The sequence below is a fragment of the Corvus moneduloides genome, chromosome 5 (assembly GCF_009650955.1).
Source record: "Corvus moneduloides isolate bCorMon1 chromosome 5, bCorMon1.pri, whole genome shotgun sequence".
NCBI lineage: Eukaryota > Metazoa > Chordata > Aves > Passeriformes > Corvidae > Corvus > Corvus moneduloides.
Window position 1 is genome coordinate 49,913,423 of NC_045480.1, and position 15,407 is coordinate 49,928,829.

Below are 15,407 nucleotides of genomic sequence, written 5' to 3' on the forward strand. Positions count from 1 at the left end.
TGCCAATCAGCTTCAGCTTCCTCTTCCTAAGAATGAACAGTATATGCTATATCTGAAGCAAATCTTAGTAGTGTTCTCATGGCTGAGCAAATATCAAACAACATAATGTCTCTTGAAAAATTAAACAAATAAAGCTATGTTTAGATATCTTCTGAAACAATGATATTTTTCTCTCCTAATCTTTAATATATTTTACCATACATTAAGTACTGTGTCCAGTCCCGGGCCCCCCACTTCAGGAAGGATGCTGAGGTGCTGGAGCATGTCCAGAGAAGGGCAGTGGAGTTGGTGAAGTGTCTAGAGAGTAAATCTTTTGAGAAACAGCTGAAGGATCTGGAGTTGTTTAGCCTGGAGTAAACGAGACTTAGGGAGGACCTTATCACTCTCTACAACTGCCTGAAATGAGGTTGTAGCCTGGTGAGGCTCAGCCTCCTCTCTCAGGCAACCAGGGTCAGGATGAGAGGACACAGCCTCAAGCTGTCCAAGGGGAAGTTTAGGTTGGACACCAGGAAGAATTTTTTCACTGAAGAGAGGGTTAGGCATTGGAATGGGCTGTCCACGGAGGTGGTGGAGTCATCATCCTTGGAAGTGTTCAGGAAACAAGTTGACATGGCACTTAGTGCTCTGATTTAGTTGACATGATGGTGTTGAGTCAAAATGTGGACTTGATGACCTTGGAGGTCTTTTCCAACCTTAATGATTCTGTGTTTCTATGAAATATTTCAATTCATCATTGTACCTCAAAAGAAAGAGTGTGTGTCATATTCCAGTGACCCCCACATGTTTTGGCAGTCCTCATGTAAAGCTCTTGTAGAAGCATGGCTACATAAGACATTGCAGCTCCCTTCACGGATCAGAGTCTGTTTTATGCCTAGCACAAGAGAGAGTTCATTAGCTCTGCTGACAGTACACTGGAAATACACAAGCTTGCACTACCTAAACCACTTACCATATCAAAGCTGGTTTTGGTTGGCCAGAGAAATGCTTAACTTGTTTTTAAAAACACTTCCTACAAGGCAATTTCCATTTACTGCATTCCCACAGAAAACAGTTCTGTTTCATGCCCACCAGAGAAAGTTTACAATGACCTAACATCCAATGGAACAAAATTTCTCCTTGTCCTTTGGGCTAGGCAGGACATGTGCAGCAGTTCCCAAATTCCTGAAACACATCCCAGGGCCCAAAAATATCCAAACAGAACACTGTTGCTTGACTTTGAAGCCCTGAGGTAGTACATACCTCAAGCAGATCCATTTTCATTTGGCTGCATCTGAAACCTGACAGGCTTAAATGCTCCTTCCTTTGGCAAAGTACAGGGTTCCTGAGGACAAGACTGCAAAACAGAAAAATAAGACAATCAAATGAAATTCTAGATAATACTTACAAGAATTAATTAACCTATTTGATTTTCTATGTTTCCCAGTCATCTGCAACTTCAATGGCTGACAAATCTGCCACATCCTTTTTTTCCTTTAAGGTTCTCTCCACGTCCCTTCAGCACTTTCTTCCCATAATTTACATAGAACTCCTCTTTGTCATGTTGTGGCATTTTAAAGGCTGCTACAATATTTTGCAAGTCATACATCAAAAGAAGCCTTTGCTGTTTATACACTTTAGAAATGTTGCAGCCTATTAGCACACTTTTAGTTCCCATTCGGGAGGCCACACGTGACAGCTGAACTGCACAGATGGAGATATGTCATAGTCCTTTGTTTAAATCACCTCTCCTCCTTTCGACCCTGTTGTGTCTCATGCTTTCCCACTAAAAGCTGTGGCTTTTTGACAGCAAAGATGTTGTGAATCACTAGCACAAGGTAGTGGAAAAAAATGGGACAAGCTAGAGCCCAGAGGTCTACTCTGTTGTAGCCTAGAGCAACAACAGAAGCATACCGAAAATAAGAGGGTTTCTCTCTTACAGAATGGGTTGATATCTCTAGTGAGACATCAGACTGAGCAGGAGAACTGTCTAGGGAGGACAGGCAAGGTACCTAACCTGATGAGGTTGACTGCATCCAGAAACTACAGCCCAAACATCCTCTGAAGTAAAAAATTCAATTAACTGCTTGCTGTCCTCACCCTTGTGTACTTATTCAGCTGTGCATCTGCTCCGTGCACTTGCTCTTTCTGAACACAGGTGGAGTGGGTTGACACCATAAGACAGTCTGCTTTTAATAAGACACTTCTGTTGTTGTAATGCAAAAGTCCATTCCAATATTTGCAAGTGCATTGCAAAGCTGAGGGGTTCAGAAAAACATCTGAAAAAAAAAAAAAAAACCAAGAAAATAAATAATTGAGCCTCACAATTGTTTATTTTAAAATCAGGCAAGGTATAAAAGAATTAATGCTACCTTTTTTATTTGAAGTTGTGTTTAAATTTAGCCATGTATTGTGTTGTTACATAATACAAACAGCTGTAAAACTTTGTAAAAAAAAAGAAATTAGGATCTTTACTTTTGTCCAAGTTTGTGCTAAGAGATTCAGACTTTGTCCTACTTATAAAGCCACTTCAGATAAGGGTAGCCTACTTGCATCTTATTACTTTTCCAGAATAGAACAAAGCAAAAAAAAAAATCTTAAAAGAAAATGGACTGAGTGGGAAAAGGGAATCTCTTTCCTAGAAAATTATTCCAGATGCAGCCAGCACAAAAACCCACACAAACAAGAAATATAAGCCTTCACTAAAATAACTATGGAATGTTATCTGGATTCTAGGATCTCTGCAGGTCCTCCGTTTCTTCTCTCACTCCACTAGTTTATCTGTGCTAGGCCTAGGGAAACAAACAAACAAACAAAATCTGATAAAACATTGTTAAAAATAGAAACTTCAGAAACTGTAAATTCACATGGGAAATACCTGAAAGCTGACAGTCTGGAATTATTTCAAACTGCGTTGAACAACTGCTACAAATATGTTTTGTTTTCTCTTGCTTCAAGAAGGCCATAAAATTAGCCAAAGTTGTCTTCTTCCACTTCTTCAACACTGAGTCCTAATTACTGAAAGGACACCTAGGAAATACTCACATGTTGGGTTTAGTGCAGTAAATCTCATTATCTTTTCACAGTGATCTGTTATTTTCAGTCCAAAGATAGGGTGTGTTACAGGAATCAGATGACCAATGGATGCAACAAGATTGTGGATTGTAGAGAACAAAGGGCCTGAGACTCTAAGGGAAATAAATGAGTACCTCACCTAAGTGTTTCAGGGTATCAAAAAGTTCCCAGCTCACATTCACTCACAACTGAAGGCATTTTTCTTCTTTATCCAGGCTAAATGTTTCCCTCCATGTGTATTAAGGCCTATTAATTGTTTTGTGTTTGATCAAAACCTGATTAAATGTATTAATTTACTCTTCTTAATCAAGACAACAGCCCCTCTCTTAAAAGTTTGACCACATACAAAAAAACTTAACTTTCAGTAACATGAGAGGAGGTTTCCAGGTTTTTTTCTATTTTGTAACTTAAGAAAATGAGATTTTTCTTTAAGAAAGTGAGAAGTTACTTTTTAGAAGAAATTATAAACTAAGGTTAAATAAAAGAATTTATTATGTAAAATTTCTATATTTTCTGTAATAAGTGGCCTAGGAAGTAATAAATTTCCAATCATGCAATCACGCTGAGATAACAGATAATTTCAATTCTTCTAAATAAACTTTAAAATCCTCCTCTTTGGTAATGTTCCTGTGACAGCTAAAACATGCATATGTTAGAGTACAAAAAAAGATTTAAAAAAACCTCAAGGACTCATTTGTCATGGAAGCTGAGATTCTTTGGGGACATTCAACCATACATAGAGAAAACTTAACAGCTGATACCTTAATTTCCTTCCCAAATATTTCATCACAGACTGTACTTTAATGCCATAATAAATGCACTGCAGCAGAGATTCCATGTAGTTCCCAGAGATTCCATGTAGGTTTCCCCCAAGCAACTTCCCCACAGCATCAAGCACTAGACCTGCATAAGGGGGAATACGTGAGGAGAATGTGTATCTATGGAAACATCCACGTTCATTGCCAGGAGGTGCTGTTAGTCACAACAGTAAAAACAACCAGAGAAATTAAGGTCTGTATTAAGACAGATAGGATGTAAATAATCTCCAAAAATCACTAATCCAAACTCTTCAAACACTAAAGGTGCCTAAAGGGATTAGCAGCACCTTTAAACAAAAGAGTCTTTAATCTGGGTGAGTCTGGAAGGTCCCAGTACCTTCCAGTGCTCCTCAGCATGCGTTTGCAGCCTCCCACAACACCTGTGGCACAGAGCAGGCACCTGCTTTCCATCACTGTGCGCAGAAGGGAGGAGGCCCCACAGAGTAACTCATGGTGTAGAGCAAACTGACCTTGCTGGAGCCACCTAAGCTGCACTGACAGGGGCCACAGTTTAAGCAGTGCAGGGTGAGGACCCCGTGGTGGAGGAGCAGCCCTTCACTCCAGCCCCAGCTGGCTCAGGTGCCGGTGTCTGTGCATCTGCTTGCAGAAGGTGACCTGAGACTCCATTGTAGCTGGAGGGCAGCATGGGGAGATACAGCAACAGATGCACTGCTGGACCCCTCCCCTGGCACAGAGGGTGGATACCAGCAATTACCTGGGCACCAAGGGCTGAGAGAAGCTCCATATCTCCAGAGCCAGAACCCAAGAAGGGTCAGGCTGCTGGGCTCAGAACTGGGTAATGGGCAATGACCAGCCACAGTTCAGAGGCTGCTGGGTGTTTGTGGGAGCCTCTCAAGGATGCACAGCCTCACTGCTCCTTCCTTGTGAGCTGGAAGGCATTAACAGGTTCCCTGCACTTGATATTACCTACATATTTTGCCTTTTTTCCTCTTACCCACTGTGTCTGACTTAGATGAATAAAGCTCTATCCTCTGTTACAGCAGTATAAAATAAAGGAACTCCGGAGAAGATGAGAAGTTACTCCAGGTGGTATTTGAGGGTTAATGGAGTAAAATTTGCTTCTGTGCCTGCAGCTACTGCCATTCCTCTGCTTGAGTAATAGAGCCTTAAACATTTAAGTGATGGATGTTAGTGCATGCCAGCTGCAAACCAACAGAGCAGGCTGTAAACACATTTTACCCGTTTCTCTCTTTGTTTTTTAATGCGCTCTTTTTCTCAGCCGAGATGCTCTCGCCTCTCCAGCACTGATTCACACTGAAATGAGTGGGCCCAGCCAGCCAGGGCAGGGCAGGGGAGGTACAGCCTCATATGACTCACGGTGTTCAGCAAGTTTTAGTCATCAGTCTTACAGGAGCACTGTGGTTAGCACCCCAACTGCAGTATTTCACCATTGCAAATTTTCTCCCCTCTTCCTTCAGCTGGAAGAAGCCATTCTTGTGTATCTGCAGAATTTTTTCGTTGAGGTGGCTGATGTGCAAGCATATGTACCTTTACATATCCCCCAGCAGCAATTTCAAGAGAATCATGTTTCTACATCCATTAGATTGGAGGCAGAAGCTGTCACATTTGTGCAAGTGATTTCTTGTGGGGACACAAATAATTGTTTTTCACAGGATTTGAAAAATCTGTTTTCTTTCCTGTATTAGATGGGGCTGTATTCCATAAATGAGACTGTTTTCTGTGTAGGTAAATGGTTTCATTAGTAAAAAACGCATTGGGTATGCTTAAACTGGGATCACTGGGAATCTGTGCACTGAAGTGACAGCCCCAATCAGGCTTGAGTGCACTAGTCCTCCCCTGAATATCCTTCTTTTATTTGTTGGGAAACCCATGAAATGGGTAAAAAGTGTCCAGGCCCAGATGGTACTGAGAAGCCCTCACAGGGAACTCAGCTGGGTCACTGTCCCTAAGAAGGCAGAGGCAAAGCTGGTGAAGGACCCTAGGGACAAGTGATAAGGTGCTGTAAGGTGCTGATAAGGTAGGTTTGCTTTGTAGCTGTAGCACTGCCATCGCTTGTCAAGCCTCCAAAATGAGCTGAGTGAGGCTTGTTGGAGGCAAGGCTTCTCTTTTTGGGTAGCCACATTGCTAAACAAGGGGTGCCCCAGGACAGGTCTGTGTCTAACTGAAGCAGTGACAACAAAATGCAAAAACCCAATTTCATTAGGCTAGATGAACTAAGCATTTATTACCAGTGAATTTTTAGACTACTCTCCAAGTGTACCTTCCTGTTTGTGCATACATTCTTGGCGGCTTTTCAACTGCTGACTTCCGAAATCAAAAACCTACCTTAAATTTGACAACTGATTTAACTACTGTGCAGTGCCAGTGGTTTCTTTCCCTCTTGCTCTCCCTGCCTGCAGTGTGACGGGTTAGATAAGTGCAGAGGTGTTTGCTCCTTGCATGTTCCCTCACTGGGCCCCCACAGTAAAACACACATTAAAATGAATTCTAATGCATCATCAGTGCCATTTATTATTTCCCCTTCTTACATCTGCTCTTGAAGCTTTTCAGCTCTCTCTGCCCTGGAAGGTTCTGACTATCTGTAAATAAGGCTGGTAGCCTAGCAACATTGAGTGAATGCACTTCCCTTGCTGAATAACACTGGGCATAATCAAATCAGCTTCCTATGCTATCTGCAGCATTAACACTATGAGTTGAAAACAATTACAAATATTTCATGTACATTTGCATTATTTTGAATTGGAAACATTTTTCAGATCCTTCAAAAGAAGTCTGTATCCACGAAGTGAGAAAGAAACGTTCTGCTTAATAGCAAATAAACCATCTCCAGAATCGGGTACAATAGTCAGACTGAAAGAATTGATTAACCTGACCCGTCAAGGAGACTAAAGAGATGACAAACACCCTACCTGAGCATTTGTACTCACCAGCACAGACAACCAGACAATTTGGAGCTACCTTACATACGTGACAGAGGGAGAACTGCCTTGTGGTACAGACATGACATTCTCCCAGGCAGGAAATGAGCCCATGTCATAAAAATTGAGCAGCTACCTACAAAAAAACGGTCCACAGCACCATCTATAATCCTTAGATCTGTCTTGCTCTAAAGGGGAAACTTGCACTGTCAAATTGTATTTACCACAACATATTTCAGGGGTGGAAGCAAGGCACAGCCTTCTCCCTCTCCTGTCATGCTTACATGCATGTGAGGAGCAGCACCATCCTGAAGGACAGATCTCCTGCTCTTTCCATCCCTTGCAGCAGTAGGTTATTCACCCTAGTATGAAGAAGGGTGGCATGGGTATTTTTTAAAAGAACAGTTAAACAAGCTAGAGCACGAAAAGCTGCTTTATTTTATATCAAAATTATGTCAGAATAAATTCTTCAGCTTGTAGTACAAGGTACGGATTTGCCATCTTCTTGAAAGCTGTGTTTTGTGTGAGCAGAACTTTATATTTTCCAGCTGCTACATCTCTTCACTTCAGAACAAGGAAATCTTTATTTTGCACTTTTAATTGACCTTTTTAATCTAAACAAGTTTGACTGGGCAATGAGTGAATGAACGGTTCCAGCATAATGTTATCACAAGGCAGAATTGGTGGTGCCAAGCACAAAAATAGCTCTGGCTTTTTCTCCAGTTTCTCTCCTCTCACCACTGATTAGCACAGACATTAGTAGACAGACAGCAAGAAATCCATTTTTACTTCCATTTATAAGCTTGGGTACTTTTTATTTTTTTAATTAATTATTGGCTGGAAAGATACCTAATTCTATAATAAAAGTAACCAACTGTAAGAAACAGAGATGCTAAACCCTGGATGATGTTCAAATAGAGAATTCCTGCTGATATTTTTGAAAGCTTTATTTATACTGATAAAAAACTCTATGCAGCTTAAAATACAAATTTTTAATTCACATTGATATAAATATAACTGAATCAAAATAGCCATTTTTCTTTCTTTTCATGTTCAGTTCTGTCTTACCAGCTTATATTGCTGAAACCTGGTACAGAATGGGATTTATAGCCAGAGAAAGACCTTGGTTTGGTCTTTGTTACCAGCTTAAAACACACCTAACTCTACTTTCTTAACTTGGTGCCTAGCCCAGCATGGATGGGCGTGAAGATCACAGGCTTATAAGACAAATGCATTTCTTTCCTGATACCTCATTCCAGGCTCTGGAATCTAACACTGCCTGCTCTAAATAATTGTATTTGCCATCTTTTTATCTTCACAAGGTGGAAAAGCATTTTGCTCAGTAAAATCATTGCTTGCACCCTGAGACAGAGACCTAGGAATCGGTGATGTGCATGCCCTGAGGTTGTTGCAACCTGGGAGGTAAAAACTGGTCTTGCTACTTTGGGTGAAATTGGAGTGTGGGAGCAACTTCTCAGAAACCCTGGGAGATCTATCTGCCTGTTTCGCACCACAGCCTAACTCCTCTCACGATGATTACTTCTCTTGCTGTCAACCTTCTCTTCCTTATTAACAGATGAGAGACCTCAGCAGAGCTACTAAGGAAGGGACTGCAGCCAGGCATCTCCTAAACTCACAGGAAGAAGGTTCTGACCGTGGGGAAACCTATAGCAAAGAGTGTGTCTGAAAGAGAGGAGGTAATCAAAAATTAAACCAAACAAAGTGGCTTGAGATGTGCCAGAAGGATCAGGAATGGAAGGTGAGACATGGAGTAGGAGACTGGCAAGCACAAGGATCGGGAGGTCTTCCAACAAAATGGAGGATGAAAGGACAGAACCATAATGTGAGAGAATTAAGATGCTACCAAGACTTACAGACCAAGTTACAGAATGTCAATGTATCAAAATAATGGAGTGGAAGATAATTGTCAACTGGAGTTGAAAAGGAGTGTAAATGATGAGAGTGGGAGGAAAAGCAAAACAGTAAGGAACTACATTTTTGATACATGCTCTGACTGTTTAGATTCATCACACCTATGCACTGTGTGTCTGATTTGCTTTTGAGATTAAGGGCAAGAATTTCTCTTAAAATAATCTTAAATATGCCCTTAATCAACCCTTTTCCTACTAGAAAGAATATTTTTTTGTTTTCTGTATCTTTGTTGGCTTTCTTAAATAGGACAGAACCATCACTTCCTAATGAGATTCTCTCCTTCCCCTAAATGCAGACAGATGGAGCTGCTCATAAAGAGCTGAAAGACTTGTCTGGAGAAGTAATAAAAATGTAGTGTGACACCTGATCCTGGAGCTTAGGAAAACATTTTTGAGCTAATCAAAGAATGACCTAATTGGGGTTTATATTGTGGACAGATTGATTAACACACTGAAAGTCCAAAACTGAGAACGCTGCTCTTGTCTACCTGGCTGGGTATTTTGGGTGGGCAGAGTTAACTGTATATTTCGTTCAATAACATCTCAGACATTCTGTAACACATTTTAAAAATCAATTCAAGTACTGAAGGAAAATGGGCATACTTTAAAAGGGAACGTTAGGCACATATCTGAGTCCACAGAGCCTGCCTATGTAGAGGTTTGCCCAGCCCTTTGCAGGGCTATATGAAGTTGTAACACTTCCAGCTGAAAGGAAACGGAGCGTGCCAGATCGGTAATGAATGATTGGTGCTCAGCTACCTTCAGATCCCCCCAGCCCCTCCTCATTTCTGCAAACAGTCTTTATTTTCTGGAATGTCCTTTTGAAGCATACTTTTTCCTCAGTGCTGCAGTGCCCTCCAGTGCTCAGAGAAAATGTTTTTGCTTCCATCATCAGGAATCCAAAATACAGTCACCATTTTATATCTAATTGTAAGACTTCATGGTATTTCAGATGACTCTTTTGTTTGGTTTCCAAAGTGTAAAGGCAGTAGCTATACCTAGCTGCCTCTTTCCAATGCCCTCTGCCACCCTGATCCAGCCAGAGGAGCTACTGTCAGAAAGCTGCCTCTTGGTTAGAAACCTGCACCAGAAGATGGGTCTGTGAATCCACCTGCACCACAGCCACAAAAGCAGGCTGTGACTGTCTCTGTACCTGGGCATATGGCTGCTGCACGGCTGTGATCCCCAGCTTGCAATGGATTTTCTTCTCCAGGGTATCTCTTTTGCTGCTTGAAACACTTTCCACAATAATCAAGATGCTTGAGGTGAACGATTATCACCTCAGTGAGTCCTATTCTGAAATGGGTTAGAGTTCTCCTCTTCACAAAAGTACTAGCAGGTGCTTTCTGGAAGTAATCCCCTGCTTACTGTTTTTCAAGAGTGATTTTTGAAGCAGTAAGTTTTCCCAAACACTTAATGATGCAGGCTATTTTACTGAAATAGCCTTGTTTAAGGCACAGAGTGACTCTAAGTCGCTTTTTTTATGTGTGAGTTAGTTACATTTTTGCCATTGTGTATCTCTGTTGCAGTGGGGATCCTGCAACACGCATATATCAAACCAGGAGTCCCGTGGAAAGGAAATATATATGGACAGACAGATTCTTGCTAGATGTTTCAGAGATGTTTATTTCTCCAGCCGCATGGCCGGGGCTCTGCCCAGGAACTGTTCCAGTCACGGGACCAAGGGTCCTTCTGCCCGCGCAGGGAACACAAACCAACCAATGGGAACGAGGCTGAGCAGGGGCAGGGAAACCCCGTGTCTGCGCCCTCAGGGCCCCTCTCCCAGGGCTACATGGTGGGGGAGGGACCCCAACATATCTCTAGTGCAAAGGTCTAAGAAATTACACCAAGTGCTTTCCTAAATACAAATGAGAGAATCTGCACATCCAGAACAGCTCAAAACAAACACCTGGTTAGATTCAAAAAAGTTTAGGGTGGTGTTTTCAACAGACTAAAGTAATTTGGTTTCAGGCTTCCAACAAATTACCATGAGAGCTGATCTGATAACAAACAACAACAACAATACAACAATAACAAAGAAAATATATATACATACTCTGATAAATTGTGTTTAATGGAGGGAATCATCCCAGCACTCTCTTATCTATGCATTTTTCAGTCAAGAAGGCATTTTTTAGAGAAGTTGCCGGGTGAACTAAGGGTTGTATAAATAGTACAGAGAGAGCAATATCCCTCCCACATTTTTTCATTCTCTTCCAGATGTGAAGTACCTGACTTACCACTGCAAAGCTGACAAACCTCAATCAATTCAAACACTTGCAGGTCAAATATGCAGCAATCTGGTAAATGAGATCAGTCAAATAAGGAAAAAGGGCTGGGGGTGGGTTGTGTGCAGAGAAAGAAGTATACATAAAGACAGAAGAAAGAAGGAGGTCAGAGATGAAAATAAGTACTTGTTCTCATGGGAAAGAGAGAAAGGATAAAGGAGCCCCTCAAATGCCTTGAACGTTCAAGTTATGATCTTCAATCTCCCTCTACCTTTTGGATTGGCAGTTTTGTAGTATTATGACCAGCTAGTGTAATAGCAGAGCCTTTCAGGGAAAGATTTAAAATTACTTCTCTCTCTGCAAATGATCTGCCGCAGAAATTGAAAGCAAAAATATGAAGTTGGTTATTGATAACAAATTGTGGTAGGTTTTGGAATTGAGAGACCCTTTTCCCCAGCATTTAAGTATGAATCTCATCCTAGGAAGAAGTACCTGTACTTTCAAAGATCTTTTTTCAGAAGACTTTCTAAACACACTAGCAGAGATCCTAACAAAAAGGGGCATGTTGGTGCTCATATCTGATTAGGAGCAGACACTTGAGAATCAGAACAGACAGTATTTAGCTCGTAGTTACACTAGAAATGCTCTCAAAACCTGTACTTCATCTTTTTCTTGTTTATAAATCAAGAAAAACTGTAGAACCTGACCTTTAATGGGACCATCTGGATCTGCTTACTTTCCCCAAAATATTACCCTCTCCCATGGGTGTGTCCTCACCACAATGATTCCGTGTACAGCGATGCCTAATCTTGACAGACTTGACAGAAGTTTACAGAATCTGCTCTGGCTATGGTTTTGAAGTACTGTTATCATCCACATGACTTTTATCTGCACACACTCTGTGAAGCAGCAAAGTTCCTGACCAACTTAAAGCAAAGCCTGCTCTAACCCAAATCTGCAAGGATAGGTTTAGATATATATAGCATATACCTAGCACTCCAGGCCCTCGTTCAAAACTCTAGGTGAGGCACAAATAGAAGCTGTACAGATCTCAGTAGGAAAGACTGACCCAAAAATGCAATATTATTCCAAATGTTTCAAATGAGCTTGAATAGGAGTACTAATAAAGGGTATTCTCATTCTCTCAGTAGCATATTGTGTAAGATAAAATCCATGGGCTACCAGGGCTGGCCCAGTGCAAGGGTATTCTCTCAAAATTTTGAGGTTAAATTGACAAGCTAAAACATTTCCCAAAGCCATGGGCAACAAAGCTTCAGAAGCATACATGAAGCATGTGCAAGCCTTAGAAGCGCTTCTTAAGGGGAAATTAGGCTACAACTACATTTGTGAATATTACTCTCCATAGTTAATGACCTTAACCAAACCATAAAGTTTGTGCATAAATTGTTACCTGATCAGTTAGCTGATCAGTTAAGTGCATGGAAAAGGACTACCATTTTAAAAACCCTTATCATTGGCAAATGAATGCCAATTAATGTGATTTGTATTTCTGCATGTGTCATTGCTCTAGAACAGCTTTGACTTGCAAAAATAGAAATCCATAATATGAACAATTAATCTCTAATTGTAAATCCACATTAGCATGAACTAAGTAAGAACAGACACTAATTGCATTAATAATGCAATGTAACAGCGATCATTTGATTTAGGACAAATTACTCCTATTCAGCAAGATTGCTTTTATTGCTCAGTTTGCCCTAGCTATGTGAGTCTAATACGGTCAACAGAATTGTTTGCATGGCTCTTCTGTATAAAGTAATGTGACTGCACACCTTATTACATTTGTTGACTGTCTCAGTTGAAGAGCAATGCTGAAGTAGTAGCACCCATTAACCACAGCACTCTGGGGTCCATGGACACCATCCTGTGTCACAAATAGACACCTGGGGACAGTTATTTTCCTCTTGCAAACATTCTTTTTGAATACCATCCTTTTCAAGCACTTTACGTCCCAGACTGATCCTTGAAGGCTCAATTCTGATTTCTTATGTTTATTATAATTACATACATACTTGGGCACCATGGTAGAGAGAGACTCTTGTGCTCACTTCATAAACACCCAATATAAGCAGAGATTATTTCAGTTATTCTTCAGAAAACCTTCCTGTCTTGTATTATCAATCATTTTATTAGATACTAAAAATACTTACAGAAAGGTTCTTAGCCCAAGTATTTTACACCTTTGCACTGTTGATAGTGATAACATGTATTGCTAAATTTACACATGTCTGATGTGTTTTCAGATTAGATTTAAGAGCTGCCATAGTAAGACTTTTAAATAAAAATCCTCAAGGCTTTGAAAGATTCAGGAATTCTAATTCACTTCTTTTAAAAAGTTGAATTATAAATTACAGCCATAGATTCTGATCTTACAGTGTAACAGGAAAGCTGTTACTGAATTTTTACTGTTGCAGTAACTGTAAAATTATATTCATAGGACTCACATGTGCAAAGACAGTCCAATGCTCCTAAAAATGAGGTCAGATATATTTCTTTCACCTAACAAAACCAGTGGTTGTGTATTATTTCACTAAATGTGTCAACTGTATCCTCTGAAGTAGAGACCCAAGACAAATATATGTCCAGAGTTTGAAAGTGTTCTCTTCCACACATTTGACTTTTTTCACTCTCCAGAAATGGCTGTTGATACATGTTCAGAAAAGACTTGGTAGCTGCCAAATACTGAACCAGGGGAACACAGGGAAAACTGTCAGGGGATCTTCCATCCCCCCAAAGGTCCATGGTGGGACTGGGTAGCTTGTGCTCACTCAGCAGTCAGAGACAGCACACTGCAGTCTGGAACAGCAAGGATGGGGCCAAATTTTCCCCACCTTACTGTACTTAGTTTTTTCTCAAGTCGACCATGAGCAGCAGGTTTGGAAGAGAAAAGAAAGCTCGGGACTGCCTCACACTGCAGTGTAGGGAAAATTCTTGCTTTGCTGCACAGTGATGAATGAGATGAGGCTGAAAAATGGGAAAAATTAACAGTAAGGGATAGAAGCATGAGATTCAGGAGTGCGTGAGGGTAAATGGAAGCCCTTGACAGCAGGAAATCAGGAGAAGTGGCCAGGAAGAAGAGAAGGTTTGACAACATGCCCACCTTTTTGTCCTGGATGCTGAACTTACAGAGCCCTTATGCTGGATGTGGTGAGTTATGTTGGCTTTGCAAAACTGGCCCCAGAGAGGCAAAACTGATGTGCACACACAAACCATTTGAGTTTAGAGTCACTATTTGCCTTATTTGACTTGAGTGCTAAAAAAGCTACATGCTTACATACAGATCTAATTTCCCCCTGTTCACAAACTCCTGATCATTGATTTCTAAGCTAATAAATACCTTGAGAGTAGTCTATCAGCTCTTACTAAGATGTTTGCATTTCCCCAGAGTCAGTACAAATGAAAGTATTTCTGGAGAATATAAACTGTTTTAAAGGATGTGTTCCTAAGTGGTGCAAACATTGGACAAAGTCATGAATACATGTGCCATTTGTAGCAAGGAACCTATCTGACAATGCTTTTACAAAATATTTTATTACATAACTGGAAAATTATTATTGCTCTTTAGGTGAAATATTACCTGTACCATAAATTTCAGCTGTATGGCAAGTTTATGACTAAAATAGCAATGATAGGGGGTGGCATTGAAACAATATTTTGTGGCAAGACACCCTCATTTCAATTCAGCTGATAGGCATTGGTTTTAGGTGTTTGTTTATAGGAGGTTTTTTCCCATAGCCACATTAAAAATTGAAAATGAACCATAAGTTCTAATACCCCTTTCCACGGCACATGAAATTATATTTCTGTGCTGAAATAAACCACGACTCATTAGAAGGGCCTTGCTGTTACCACTTAAAACGACCTTCCATCCTGATTCTACACCAAGCGAGCCCTGAATTATGGAAAGCATAATTTATTTTGTGTTTCTGTGCAGTGGTAGCTGAAGAATAGTGTACTGGTACCCACTTTATCCTCTGAAGTTATTTGTGGATGATGACGGCCATTTTTCCAAGGGTTGAAGACAGAAATAAAGGCACTAGATGGCAGCAAACATCTTAAAACCGGATTCTTCCTGAAGTCTGGCTGGAATCGAACAGATGTAGTTAGACTTCCAGCTGTGAAATGCCTTTTGGAACTTCTTCCATGGTTCAGCTGTTAAAAAAGTCTGCCTTGCCAAAAAGTCGGCGTTCTCTCAAGCTTCTGAAATGCAATTTAAAGTCAGAGCTTTTCTGGTGTCACTTTCTGGATGAAAATGAGAAAATGCCCTTTTTCAGCATCCCACCCCTTCTTCTCCACCCCCCCCCCCTTCTTAATTTTGTATTAATTATGTGTAATTGCGTCGGGCTGAGTTCAGATGTTGTCTTTGCAAAGGCTTAGCTGTAAACAGAGGAGGTAACTTGGGCTGTTTGTTATGTTGGGGTTCAGCTGTGCTGTACTCAGTATCAGCTCACACTGCTC

General features: G+C 40.8%; 1 long non-coding RNA gene across 1 annotated transcript; it reads right to left on the bottom strand.

Moving 5' to 3' along the window:
- Window positions 1-567: 567 nt before the first annotated feature.
- LOC116444719 lies at window positions 568-15,178 on the bottom strand. Its single transcript, XR_004240461.1, has 4 exons — window positions 14,916-15,178; window positions 2,077-2,255; window positions 1,240-1,321; window positions 568-871 (listed from the first exon to the last, which is right to left on the bottom strand). It is a non-coding gene; the product is annotated as an uncharacterized LOC116444719 (long non-coding RNA).
- Window positions 15,179-15,407: the final 229 nt, after the last annotated feature.